Here is a 14,586-nt window from a genome sequence, read left to right as displayed (position 1 = left end):
ATTACCCTCCCTGCAGTCATCTATGCTCTTAACAGAAGTTGTCTTATTTCTGGCTTGGATGGAACACCCAACTCCATCCTATCAAAGTAGCCCCTTTCATGTTTGCCTGAATACAACCTACAAAACTCAATCCTCCCTGTAGGCAAGGGTCATCAAAAACGAAAATGATAATTTGTGATTTTGAACTGAGCAAGTTTCCAGCTCCATTGAATTCTAAAAACAATGCAGTCCTCCTCCCATTGCTTGAACTCAGTGGACCTGAAATGTGCCTTGAATGTGCCTTGTGGACTTGCATTGTTAAGGTTCACCTTTCAGCTGGAGCCAAGCTGGATTACGTTCACCGTCTGGACACTGACATCCCTGAAGCATCATTCTGCTTTCCTGTTTTCAAGATTTGCCCCTGAGCAGAGGACTACAAAAGCAAAAAAGTGATGGATGGAGTGCTTGAATTAATCTTAGCCACTGGCGATTACTATGGCTGCATTCCAGTCCTTGTGCCTCCCAAGCGGTCATAGAGTGGTTGTGAATTTCAAACAGGACTGTTAAAAGGATTGCAAAAACTTTTTCAAGGCATGAGAAAAAGTTTAGGAAATTTGTGGCAAAGATTCTGAAGAGTTAAAAAGTTTGGAAAAGTTTTTGAAATGTTTTGGCAAAGTTTAGAAGCTACTTCTCCCAGCAAGGAAACATGGAGTCCGATACAGTCACCCTATCCTCAGACAAGAGTGATGAGCTGAGAGCCTGGCAGTACTGGACCTAGAGGAGCCTTGATTGGGAGAACTCTGGCCCTGGAAGAGAGAAGGGCCACACTGGGGTTAGACCCCAAAGAAGATGGTGGCAGCAGACTGATAACTGGAGGGTTAACAGGTGTGCCCCTGATGTAAGGTTTTCCAAAGGAAGTATCCCTAGTTTTGTCCAGGGGATGACATAGACAAGTTACTGGCCTCATATGAAAGAGCTGTCAAGATGAAGACGGTGGGTACACAGCACTGGGGGACACTACTCTGGGAGTTAGCACTAGTAGTTGTTAGTGATAGACTACTTACACTGGAGGATGTGTGAGCAGAATCCTACCTACACCTGAAGGCGGCACCTGTCAAGCTATATAGCCTCACTCCTGAAGAGTATCGACGGAAACTCAGGACAACACAAAAGGTGGTGTAAGGGGGCTGCAAACAAAGCCAGCATTCTAAGATATCTGCCAACCTGATCTGCGGCGGAAGAGAGAGCAAACGCACTAGTAGCAGGTGGTACAACAAAAGGTTGACACATGATGAGGGGTCAGTAAGGGAAGGTACCCAGGCAAAGGAGAGACAAGACGTGAGAGAGGCGACAGAGGAAAACATGCAGAAGCCGACAGAAGACACGGGAGTGAAGCAAGAGGAAATCTTTTCACCAGGTACAGTGGAGCAGGAGAACGACCGAGCAGCGACTAAGGAGGGAGGAGACGACAAAGGGGAGCCCAGCCGAGAGGATGCCGTAGAGGGAGGAGAACCGGAGAGACACCTGGGGAACGAGGACTCCCAGGAGCGCTAGCAGATCACTAACAGACCAGGCAGCTGTGGGAGTGAAGTCCCTGAGGTCCCTGATGCCACGACCCAGGAAGATGGTCATGGCTACAGGCAAGGGCAGTCTCTGCACCTTTTCAGTGTACTGAGCTGGTGACACAGTGGCGGAAAGGGGCAAGATACAACCACGGGGAGTCTGTCAGAAGAAGGTCACAAGGACCATGGAATGCTGTACAAAGGCTCACCATATGCAAATCAGTACTGCCCCTGCTCCTAGATGGAAAAGTCTATCCTGAAGTGCCAGGTAAGGCCCACTCCATAATGGACCACAAACAGTCCCAGACTGGTTTCAGACTATTTGGGCATCGACAGTAGGGTGCAACTTGAGTCCTATGGCAGAGTGAACACAAGACCTTGCACTTAAGGCATCACCTGCAAAAATAACAGGTTGATGGATGAAATTCTTGAAATAATCTCAGCCACTGGCGATCGCTCGGGCCGGCATTACAAGCCATCATTTTTCAACCACCATTCCATTCTAGACAAAAGCCCACTTTGTGCAAATCAGTACAGTCTTAAACTTCCAAGTGGTTCCCCCCCCACACACACACAGAAGGGATCACAAGCAACCCATGGCTAGGTACAGTAAGCCCCAAACCAGCGTTTTAGTCCTCCAGATCATCAGAAAGGTATAGACTATCTGAACTAATGTTGGAGATTGCTGACTTAACAACCACACCACAAGCAGCCCTCGCAGGACAGCACCTGCAGCACGTGCTGCACTTGCTGAAGGTAGGATGTATCAGAGTGATGTTGCAGATGCTTCCTCTACATCATGCCAACCTCTAAGCAGAGGATGGGTTTAGTCAGAGGAATGCCACCACATTGGTTTTTTTCTCAGTATCTCTTCAGACATGTTAAGCTGTGGCTTTTAGCGAGCCACTTGTTTTTCCAACGAATGTTAATGTTGGCCTATTAGGAGTGAGATGCTCGCATTTTGGTTTGAAAAGGTTATCTGTACCCACAAACGCAATGGACTATTTAATCTTTAATTGCCAACAAGAAAACAAGCAGGATGTGGGAAGGTAAATTTTATTTTGCATTTTGCAGAATTGGACTAAGGAGTTACACATAACATGGAAGCCCTTGCCAGCTATGTTTTTATTTTTTACTAAGTCATCTATTCCATTTGAAAGACTGCTTGTTTCACACATAAAACCAAAAGTAAGCTACGCTCATGTATATTTGCACGGCTTCCGTCTTATACACATTGTGCATTGAACAAGAATCGTCAATGTGAATTGTTATATATTTTGTATAGTTGATAATTTGAGCTTTATAACACAATAAAGGTACAACATAGCAGCAGTGTAATCTTCCTAAAACGAAGAATTAAAGCACCGGTGACAGTAGGAGGAACATCACAAATCTCTCGGCCCTACACGACATGTACAACAAAGGTATCTAACACAATAAAGAGGGAGTGAGATAACTTAAAGGACAGTTGTATGCTCTTTATAGACCTGAATGTTAGTGAGGTTGGGCATTTAAATCAAAATGTGCATTTTTATTAATGTACAGAAAAATAATCTGCAATGTAATTCACATATCCATACTTACGTTGAGCTAACCCAGTTAAAACAAATTTGCTACAACATGTTAAACTGTGTATTCCTGACTTAGGCTAACTAAGCCTTAGCCCTCGGCGCCATCTGCTCCAAAATAGATGTCCCATTGTCTTGTTTGTTCTCTAAGCAAGATGCGGATTCGTTTATTTCTGAATGACACTGTTCTTAAAGAGCACTGATTCTTTATTACTGTTTTCAAGGATTTTCCGTTTGCAGGCGGTGTTGCATTTGTTCAGTCATTCACTATTGTTTGTGTAACTAATTTGTTCTGACACCTCCAGATGACATTAGGTCAGAGGGGCTGAATCAAATTTCATGTAGTGGTTTAGTGCTAAGGTGGTAGGATTATGTGATGATTTATACATCTGTAATTTGATATGTTGTAAATTTAATTTACCCATTCCATGGTGAATTTGCAGTTTTAATGCTTATGTATGTAGAAAGTGGCTATATAAGCCCTTGAATTTAGTGGTCACAAAGAGACCTTTCCTGTGCTAATAGGCATGCTGCCTCATTTCTTATTGCTTTTGCTGCACATTTGAGACTAAGGCCCTCATTTTAACATTGGCGGTAAAAACCGCCTACCGCTGCGGCGACGGCCACCAAAAGACCATCGCCATGGCTACCATCCATTGGCCAAATTATGACCACAGCCGGATTTCCGCCACAAGAAGAGCAGAAATCTGGCTGTGGCCATACTGGTGGATGGTGGTAAGGTGGCGCTGCTACCACCAGCAGCGCCACGCCAGTAGACCGCCGCCAGCCGTATCATGACACATGATATGGCCTGGCAGTGTTCTGCTGGCAGGCACTGCTGGCGGTAGCAGCGCCCCGTCCCGTTCCCTGCTGGAAGACCCCCTAGATGCAGGTAAGTTGGGCTTCCGAAAGGGGAGGGGTTGGGGGATGTTGTGTGTGTGTGTGCGGGGTTGTGGGCATGTATGTCTAAGTGCGTGCATGAATGCGACCGTGTGTAGTGTTGTGTGCGTGGGTGTATGCATGTGTGAGAATGCGTGTACAAATGGAAATGTGAATGCGTGTCTGCATGTCAGTGTGAATGTGTGTACAGATGTGTGCGAGAATGAATGGACGCATGCGTGAATTAATGCATGTATGCCACTGTGAGTGAGTGTGTGTATGCGTGGTGCGTGTCTGCGAGTGTGCGTGTATGGGGTGGTGGGGGATCAGAAGGGGAAGTGTGGATGGAGGGGGTGGGGCGTCTGGGGAGTGTTTGAGGGGTGGGTGAGCCGTCTACCAGTGACAGGGAAGGAATTCCACCAGAGTAGGGCCTACCGCCATGGTTTTCATGGCGTTGCGAACGCCACAAAAACCATGGCGGTAGGCGGGCACAAAATGCCGCCGGCAGTACAATAGCGGCCGCCGGGCTGGAGATCGTTATCTCTGACCCGGCGGCTTCTACCGCCATGGCGGTAGGAACGGTGAATTGGCGGGTTGGCTGAAGCCAACCCGCCAATGTCATAATGTGGCAGTATGTACCGCCACATTATCACCTACCGCCGGTGTAATAATGACCCCCTTAGTCTATTTCTGATTGTACCTATTGTTCTGCATTGTTTCCATTACAGGGAGCCTTCATGGCAATGATAGTATGCATTTAAATGGGATTTGCTGCATCTGCACTTTACTATTTCTATATAGTACCCATTTGAATTTTGTAATAAACCTTTGTGTTTTCTAAATTCTGCTCTAAAACTTGCTTTTTGAATCAGTTTTTTTTTATTAACTTTAATTTGAAATGCTACTTTGAACGCTGTCTCTGGGACACATTGCCTCGTGATTGGAGGTTAACACCATCCCCAATCCACCGACTTCCTGGACTTGCCATTTAGGTGCAGATTTTTAGGAGTGCAGAGCACCCAGATAAACATGTATAAAAGGCCAAAGCTGTAATGGAGTTACTACACATTCATTGTGTTGGCAAGTGCAAAAAGGCAGCATATCAACAACTTGCTTCCACTTACCCTGTGAGGCCTGTGCCCCAGAACCCTGGTTTGATAACTTATGAGCTTCATACAGGATCTTCTCTTACCTACAGGACATCTGCTGCACTTAGGGAAGCACTGAGATAAGGCCATGATGCACGTAACCTGCCTTCTAAGAGTGTTCTTGAGGTATGCACTTACACACCTACTGTGTCGTAGGAGAGGCTGTTTGGAGGTTTATCAAATGGCGCCCCTTACACATGATCACGGAATGAAGATACAGCATCCTAGGGCCCCACACCATACCCATAAACAGTCCAGCATCTAAGGGACACCTCTGGAACTGAAACGCCCCTACCATGGCCCGTAGCTGCCAAGATACAGGTCTGTTGCCAATGTCCAGAGGCCTCAGGTGTGGGGTGCTGCAGCTCTAGGCACTAGGGTGGACTAGAAAATCTGTACCACAACGGGCAAATGGGAAAATACAATGTCACTTTGTGTACGGATACCTTTGATCCTGGCCAAAGGTACAAAATACCGGCAGTACCACAGGGAACCAGAACACCTCTGCCACAACTTGTGGGCTCACATGTACAAATCGTGCCCTCAATGGTCAGAAACTGAAATGCTGAGTGATTACTATTGTGTGAGAGGGCCTCAGTCTCCGCAGCAGCGAAGGCTTCACAAGAACCGCATAACCACTTTGAAAAGACCTGTCATTTACCCAGTGGTTTGTTGAAATGAACTCAGCTTTACTTTATGCTACATTTAGAGTTAGTTCTATCCGCCCATTTCAGCATTGAAAGTAACTTTGCTTCACTTAGCTGAGGCGTCTGAAAGGCTGCCCGGGTTAACGTTGTGGTATTGATCTTAACAGATGGTAACCCCGGTCTTTGTGTAAAACCTGTTTGAGGTCATGACCTTTGAACCATGTGAAATGGATTCTTGTGGTTTTCTGGGTAATTTATCATTTTGACTGTTCTACCTAAGTGCACATAAAATACATGGTTTGTAAAGGCCTACCTCCGGCTGGACACTGGGATTTGTTGATAGTGATCACTTAATGCAGAATTGTACCTGGTGTCAATAATATTCAGAAGTTCTCATGTGAGCTCAGCACTGATTGTTCATCTGTAGCTTCTAGCAGAGAGACAAGGAAACTAGACGAGTCCCACCTGACAGTGGTTGGCACCACAATGCTGTGGTATTACTTTATTGCACTACCACATTTAGATTTCTAGTTTTGTTAATGGGTTTTGCCTAATTCGTTTTACGTTGTCGCCCCCTGATGCTGGGCCTCGCCCTTTAAATAAGCAAAACTAGAGGCTACGACAGAAGACACCCACCCAGGCCGACACCTGCTCTTTGAGAATATAAACAAAACAGACTAGCACAAGAAGGCGGTATGACAATCTTATGTTGTCGTGAATGTTGCAGCTGGGGAGTGAAAATGTCTGAATACACAAAGTGGTCACAATGGAAACGTGTAGTATTGTTCCAAAAGCAAGGGCGAAATTAAGTGAAGATTTAAGATACAAGCCGGTGCTGTGGATGTGCATACTTTAATATGCATGTCTATAAGGCAACTTCGAGAAAAAAATAATAAAAAGGGGTCCTCTGCTCCCGTCGGCCTGTCACAAATACGACTACGTCAGAGTAAACTGGGAACCAGGTACGCAGGGCTGCGTCTGACTCCTCTTCCTCTTAGGTAGAGCTGATATTACAGATATCCATCCACTGCGGAGAGACGTCTGTGGCACTTTTTTTTACGATTGGCCTAGAGACCTGTCTCTTCGTTTAAAAAAAAATCGTAATATATATTTTTAATGTCTGTGTCACTTCAGGGTCAGGGACATTGAACCAATTACTGGTTTCATTTCAAGTATCTTCATTTAAGTTTGCAATTGGTCTTTTTTTACTTACTGATTTTAGAAACGTGTGTATGCAACAATTTCGATGGCCACATTTTTACTTTTTATTATGTTAACCTGTTAAGCCCATGGCATATGTTTGCAAATACATTTTAAAAAATTGCAGGCTTGCCAAATCCAGACGTATTTCCTTTGCCTGTACTAATTCTTATGTGTTTCCTAGCCCAGTCGTTTATGCTCCAAGTGCTGTTCCCACCCATGAAATCATTAGCAACCCCCAACAGGAGGACATGAGACTTTGGCCTCTACAGAGAGGGCGATGAAAAAAGTAACAAGCATTTGCAGTGCAACGGGTCTTGTGTTTGGTCGCGTTAGAGCCATTGGCGTTGTAAACTCATAACTGGACTTTTTTTGCCACATAAACTAATAGTAAAAAGTAAAACAGTTTCACATATGCGAGCCGATGGTCGCCATGAGCGTGAAGACAGAAACAGAAGTTTGCTCATAGTGAAATTTATCGGCAAAAGTGCAATTATCCATGTTACCTGCAAAAGTGCAATTATCCATGTTACCACGCAAAAGAGCAATTATGCAACAGGATCGATGTCATGCAAAGTGCTCGACTTCTGCCCAGCGAGATCCTGCTGCGCAGGAAATAAAAAGAGAAAGTAATCCAAAAACCAGCTGAAAACACGGAGCCTTGTATGTTTTCAGTAGTTTATTGGTGCGTTCGAGGAGGGCTAACCACCGGAAAAGGCATGATGTATGCATGCCTTTCACAAATAGAATCAATCGATTTTTAAAAGGCAAGCCCACAAACTAATGAAAGTGACGGACATGACATGGGCGTGGTTAGAAGCCCACATAGAGATTACAACATGGTCCAGAGCGCTTGCACGCGCTTGACCCTAGAAATGTAAATAACCAGACTGGTTGCAAAATGAGATGCATAGAGCTATGGCTGTGTCAGTGGACATGCAGTGTTAGACCGTCCCGGCACATTATAATAGAAAAAGAGTAAGGCACTGTGAACCTTAATGTGGTTTATCAAATCACAAATGGCAACCATGTGGACTAAACAGAATACATTGTAATCAAGAGAAAATGCAAGCCATGCCAAATGCACCTGAAGTCTCCAGTCTGTATTTCTGCAGAGCACATCACGCGTTGACACTCTAAACAAGAATCGGGTTGGAAAGCAGTTGCTTTTTTGCACGGCGACTGTGGTTATCATCTCACACAAAGTTAGGGACACTGTCCGAGTCCTGAACTTAAGCACTTACAAACCATCAATATCAGGTGTAGTAGTCTAATTAGTCAATGGAAACAAAACAGGACCCAAATTGCTTTAGGCCAGCACACAAAAGTCCAAGATTGGAACCAGTAATGAGCTGGATGAAGGTGGTAATTCGAACAGCGACTGCAACTCAGCTTCAGGTTTGCACTGACTGATGTACCATTCATTTGCAGCACAGAGTTACCATTCACGAGGAGACAATAAAAGTCCTGCAACATGCATATTCATGAAGCATGGGTCATGTTCTAACTCATTGCGAATATAGTGAGGGAGTCAGGTGAGGAACTGCAGACCTTCATCTGTGTATTTGCATTTGCATTCACAGAATGCCTGTTTTTAGGGTCGAGTCTGCGAGGGCATGCTTTAGTGCATGCGTCTCGCCTGAGAGACTCTGTTGTTAACTAAAAAGGACTTGGAGCCCGCTCGTTGCCTATCATTTGTAGCCTTGTGCGGCACTCTTCACTAAAGGCTTGTAATTAGTCACTGCAGGCCAAGCATCATTTCCGTTCCTGTCTGTGGAGCAGGTACCAAGCACCTAATCAGTGGCCATCCACTGCTCCCAACATGATTAAGGTCCTTCTTTTTAACTTCTATGGTGCTGAAAACAAAATGCATTTGACTGGCAAAAACATGCCCAGCCGGCCAAACAAAATTTCAAAGTTTTATTTTATTTTCTATAGTTAACTCTTTTATTTTATTTTGTTAAGTCTTTTTTTCTCAGTTTACACTCATTTGTAGATGACTATTATGTTGTTCTAAACATAGGAAAATAAGATTGTTTCTTTCTTATGTGTAATTTCCGAAATCATACTTAAGCACATAATCATGCAGTAAACCCAATCCACCCCACTCTAATCCAAGCCGCCTCACTCTAATCCAGTCTGCCCAACTCCAATCTACACCTATCCAGCCCACCTCACTCACACCAATCCATCCCACTCAATCCATTTGACCCCAGGCCAATCCAATCCACCCCAAACCAAACCACTCATCCTAATCCAATCCACCACACTCCAATCCTCCCACCTCACTCCAATCTGCCCCACTCTAATGCAAAACAATTTGCCCCCCTCCAATAAAAAACAATTTGCCCCACTTCAATACAAAACAATCTTCCCCACTCCATTCCCAAACAATCTGCCCCATACAAATCCAAATCAATCTGCTGCACTCCAACCTAAAACAATCTGCCTCACTCCAATCTGAGCCACTCCAATGCAGAACAATCTGCCCCACTCTAATAAAAAACAATCTGTCCCAATTCAATCCAAAACATTCTGCCCCCATTCAATCCAAAACAATCAGCCCCAATCCAATCCAAAACAATCTGCCCCACTCCAATATGCCAAATCCCATTTTGTCCCACTCAAATCCAAAACAATCTTCCCCACTCAAATCCAAAACAATCTTCCCCACTCCAATCTTCCCGACTCTGATTCAAAACAATTTGCCCCACTGCAATCTACTCCCTGACAGCCCAAAGCAATCTCCCCCACTCCAATCTAAAGCAATCTGCCCACTCAAATCTGCCCTACTTCAATCTAAAACAATCTGCCTCACTCCAACCTGTCCCACTCCAGTCCAAAACAATCTGCCCCACTCTAGTACAAAAGAATCTGTCCACTCGAATCCAAAACAACTTGCCCCACTCCGATCCAAAAGTATCCACTCCACTCCGGTATAAACAATCTGCCCCACTCCAATCCAAAACAATCTGCCCACTCCAATCTGCCCCACTCTGCCCCGCGCCAGTCCCCAACAATCTGCCCCACCCTAGTCTTCCCCACTTCTGTCTGCCCCAGTCCACCCCACTCCATTCTGCCCACTCCATTCCAAAACAATGTGCCCCACTCGAATCTGACCCAATCCTAAATGATATGCCCCACTCGAATCTAAAACAATCTGCTCCACTCTAATCTAAAAGAAACTCCAGCACTTCAATCTACCACACTCCAATCCTCCCACCTCACTCCAATTTGCCCCACTCTAATGCAAAACAATTTGCCCTGCTCCAATAAAAAACAATTTGCCCCACTTCAATACAAAAAAATCTTCCCCACTCCATTCCCGAACAATCTGCCCCACACCAATCCAAATCAATCTGCCGCACTCCAATCTAAAACAATCTACCCCACTCCAATCTGAAACAATCTCCCCCACTCCAACCCAAAACAATCTGCCTCACTCCAATCTGAGCCACTCCAATGCAGAAAAATCTGCCCCACTCCAATCAAAAACAATCTGTCCCACTTCAATCCACAACATTCTGCCCCACTCCAATCCCAAAGTCCATTTTGTCCCACTCCAATCTAAAACAATCTTCCCCACTCCAATCTCCCCAAATCTAATTCAAAGCAATCTGCCCCACCTCAATCTACTCCCCGACAGCCCAAAGCAATCTCCCCCACTCCAATCTAAAGCAATCTGCCCCACTCAAATCTGACATACTTCAATCTAAAACAATCTGCCCCACTCCAATCTAAAACAATTTGCCCCACTCCAATACAAAATAATCTTCCCACTCCAATACAAAACAACCTGCCCCACTCTGATCCAAAAGCATCCACTCCACTCCAATCTAGACAATCTGCCACACTCTAATCTGCTTTACTCTAATTCAAAAAAATCTGACCCACTCCAGTCCAAAACAATCTGCCCCACTCTGATCCAAAAACATCTCCCCCACTCTAATTCAAAACAATCTGCCCACTTCAATCCAAAACAATTTGCCCCACTCCAATCCAAAACAATCTTCCCCACTCCATTCTGCCCAGGTCCAATCTGTCCCACTCCAATCATCCCCACTCTCCAACAATCTGCCACATTCCATTCTGCCCCACTCCAAACCGAAACAATCTGCCCCATTCCATGCTGCCCCAGTCCAAACCAAAACAATCTCCCCACTCCAATCTGCCCCACTCCAGTCCAAACCAATCTGTCCCATGCCAATCCAAAACATTCTGCCCCACTCCAATCTACCCCACTCCAGTCCAAAACAATGTGCCCCCTCCAATCCTCCCCACTCCAGTTTGCTGTACGCCAATGCAAAACAATCCCCACACTCTAATCTAATAAAATCTGCCCCACTCCAATCCAAAACAATCTGCCCCACTCCAATCCAAAACACACTGCCCCACTCCAATCCAAAACACACTGCCCCACTCCTATGTGTCCCACTAAATCCAAAACAATAGGCACTACTTCAATCTGCTCCACTCCAATCCAAAACAATCTGCCCCACTCCAATCCAAAACATTCTGCCCCACTCCAATCTGCCCCACTCCAGTCCAAAACATTGTGCCCCTCTTCAATGCTAAATAATCTGCCCCACTCCAATTTACTATATTCCAATGCAAAACAATCCCCCACTCTAATCTAATAAAATCAGCCCCACTCCAATCCAAAACACTCTACCCCACTCCTATTTGTCCCACTAAATCCAAAACAATTGCCACTACTTCAATCTGCTCCACTCAAATTCAAAATAATCTTCCCCACTCCTATCTGCCCAACTCAAATCCAAAACAATCTGCCCTTTCCAATCTGCCCAATTCTAATCCAAAACAATCTGCCCCACTCCAATCCAAAACATTCTATTCTACTCAAGTCTGCCCCACTCCCATCCAAAACAATGTGCCCCTCTCCAATCTGCCCCACGCCAATCCAGAACAATCTGACACATTCCAATCCAAAACAATCTGCTCCACTCCACTCTAAAGGAATCTGCCCCACTCCAGTCCAAAACAATCTGCCGCACTCCAGTTTGGCCCACTCCAGTCTGCCCCACTCCAACCTGCCCCACACCAACCGAAAACAACCTGCCCCACCCCAGTCTAAAGCAATCTGCCCCACTCCAATCTGCCCTACTCCAATCTAAAACAATTTGGCCCACTCTAATATGCCTCACTCCAATTAAAAACAATCTGCCCCACTCCAATTCAAAACAATCTGCCCCACTCCAACATGCCTCACTCAGTACAATACAATCTGCCCCACTCCAATCCAAAGTAATCTTCCCCACTCCAATCCAAAGGAATCTGCCCCACTCCAGTTCAAAACAACCTGACATTCCCTGAGCCAAAAGAATGTGTCACACTCCAATCTAAAACAATCTGACCCACTCCAACCTGCCTCACTCCAGTCCAGAATAATCTGCACCACTCCGACCTGACCCACTCCAATCCACACAATCTTTCCCACTCCAATCCAAAATGATCTGCCCCACTCCAATCCAAACCAATCTGCCCCACTCCAATCCAAAACAATCTGCCCCACTCCAACCTGGCTCACTCCAGTACAATACAATCTGCTCCACTCCAGTCCAAAGGACTCTGCCCCACTCCAGTTCAAAACAACCCGACCTTCCCTGATCCAAAAGAATGTGTCACACTCCAATCTAAAACAATCTGTCCCACTCCAACCTGCCTCACTCCAGTCCAGAATAATCTGCACCACTCCAATCTGACCCACTCCAATCCACACAATCTTCCCCACTCCAATCCAAAATGATCTGCCCCACTCCAATCCAAGACAATGTGCTCCACTCAAATCTGCCTCACGCCAATCCAAAACAATTTGCCAAATTCCAGTCTGCCCCACTCCAATCCAAAACAATGCGCTCCACTCCAATCCCAAAAAATCTGACCCCCTCCAATCGTAAGCAATCTGCCCCACTCCGATCCCAAAAAATCTGCCCCACTCCAGTCCAAAACAATCTGCCCTACTCCAATCCAATTCACCTCACCCCACCCTATCCAATCCATCCATCTCCAATCCACCCCACTCCAATTCATCCCACTTAACTCAAATCCATTCTACTCCAATCCACCCTACCCCAATTCAGTCCACCCCACTCTAGTCCCATGAATCCAATCCATCCCACCCCACTCCAATACACCCCAACCCAATCCACCCACTCCACTACAATCTAGCCTACTTCATTTAAATCTAATCCACACCATTCTACTTCACCCCAATCCACCAGACTACCTCCATGCACTCGAACCCAACCCATCCTATTCCACCCCACTGCTCTACACCACTTTACTCTACAATACCCACTGTCACTGAACTCCACTCCCCTCTACTCAACCCTGACACTCTATTTTCCCCTACTCCACTATATGATACTCTTCTCTATTATATCCACTCTAAAACAGTACTCCCCCATTCCTCATCACTATTAGCCATGCTGAACAGCAGCCACGCTGGTGTACAACAACGGGAAGCACGTTACCTAGCCAATAGCTCTGGTATGAGATCTATTGACTTTGCCAATGCCTGTTTTTTTCCAGCACCTGTCCCTTGAAGGACGAGGTATGCAAAGAAAAATGTAAAATAGACATTATGTGATTGCTGTCGGGGCGGGGTAAGCAGTGTTCTTCTCGAGGTCTGTCTGTTCCCCCTGATGCTCTGAGATGCGTTTCTATTATAGAAAGCTTCCCCCCTGAGAATCAGTGCCATGTGCTTTGACAGTTAAGTTACCTGCAATCACAAAGCACTGATACATTGCCCTGTAGGTCATAAGAAGGGGGAGGATAGTGTCCTTTTCACAGCACAATGATGCAGAATGCATACATTTCCGTACTGCAAAGTATCTTTTGTGCATCGAGATTTAATGTTTTGTGTGCAGAGACTTTCAATGCATGGGCAAAGTGGGCTCTGGTCCAGTGCCTCAGCTTTCAGGGAGCCCCCGATAGAGCCATCTCTGTTCTGCAGAAAGTCTTGCCCTGATGACTTTAAATAATTCTTAATCTGAGTTTTTAAATACAGTTTTCCTTTAATGTATTTTTAACTTGGATATTGTGTGTGATGTTGTGACTGTATAATAGCTCGTGGGTGCTAGGACCATGGCTGTTAAAGGTATCCTCGGGGTAGGCAATAGGAAGGGAACCGGAAAGGGAGGAGTCGGAGCTGACATAGGAAGGGAGGAAACAGTGAAGGTTGGAGCTGCCTTTGCTCATATAACTGTTAAGCAATAAACGAGTTCGAGTATAATAGCGTGTCGTCCATTATTTGCCACTGTCAAGATATTACAACTGGCGACGAGGGTGAAGGCGACCCCCCGATGTAGTTTGCATGATCCTACCCTGAAACCTCTTTTGGAAGTAGAGCAACACCGGGAGCCCACACCGCACACGCCGAAGAAGACCGGCGCGAGGCACCACCGGGAGCCCACACCGCACACGCAGAAGAAGCCGGCGCGAGGCACCACCGGGAGCCCACGCCGGTCCAGTGCAACAGCTTTGAGCCACAGATTAGCCACGCTGCACTGCAGCAATTTACGTGGGGTTATGAGCATTTTGCTTCCCGATGCTCTCTTCATAGTCTCCCACGTCGACTGCC

The 14,586-nt window shown here is 45.8% G+C and overlaps 1 protein-coding gene across 11 annotated transcripts in view; it reads left to right on the top strand.

Annotated features, from left to right (window-relative positions):
* The window catches only part of RBFOX3 (RNA binding fox-1 homolog 3), a 1,585,357-nt gene that overhangs the window by 1,064,546 nt on the left and 506,225 nt on the right, over positions 1-14,586 (top strand). The gene's annotated exons all lie outside the window — the stretch shown is intronic.

The sequence above is a fragment of the Pleurodeles waltl genome, chromosome 7 (assembly GCF_031143425.1).
Source record: "Pleurodeles waltl isolate 20211129_DDA chromosome 7, aPleWal1.hap1.20221129, whole genome shotgun sequence".
Classification (NCBI taxonomy): Eukaryota; Metazoa; Chordata; class Amphibia; order Caudata; family Salamandridae; genus Pleurodeles; species Pleurodeles waltl.
The sequence above is the reverse complement of the archived record's forward strand: the minus strand, read 5'-3'. Positions and strand labels throughout refer to the sequence as shown.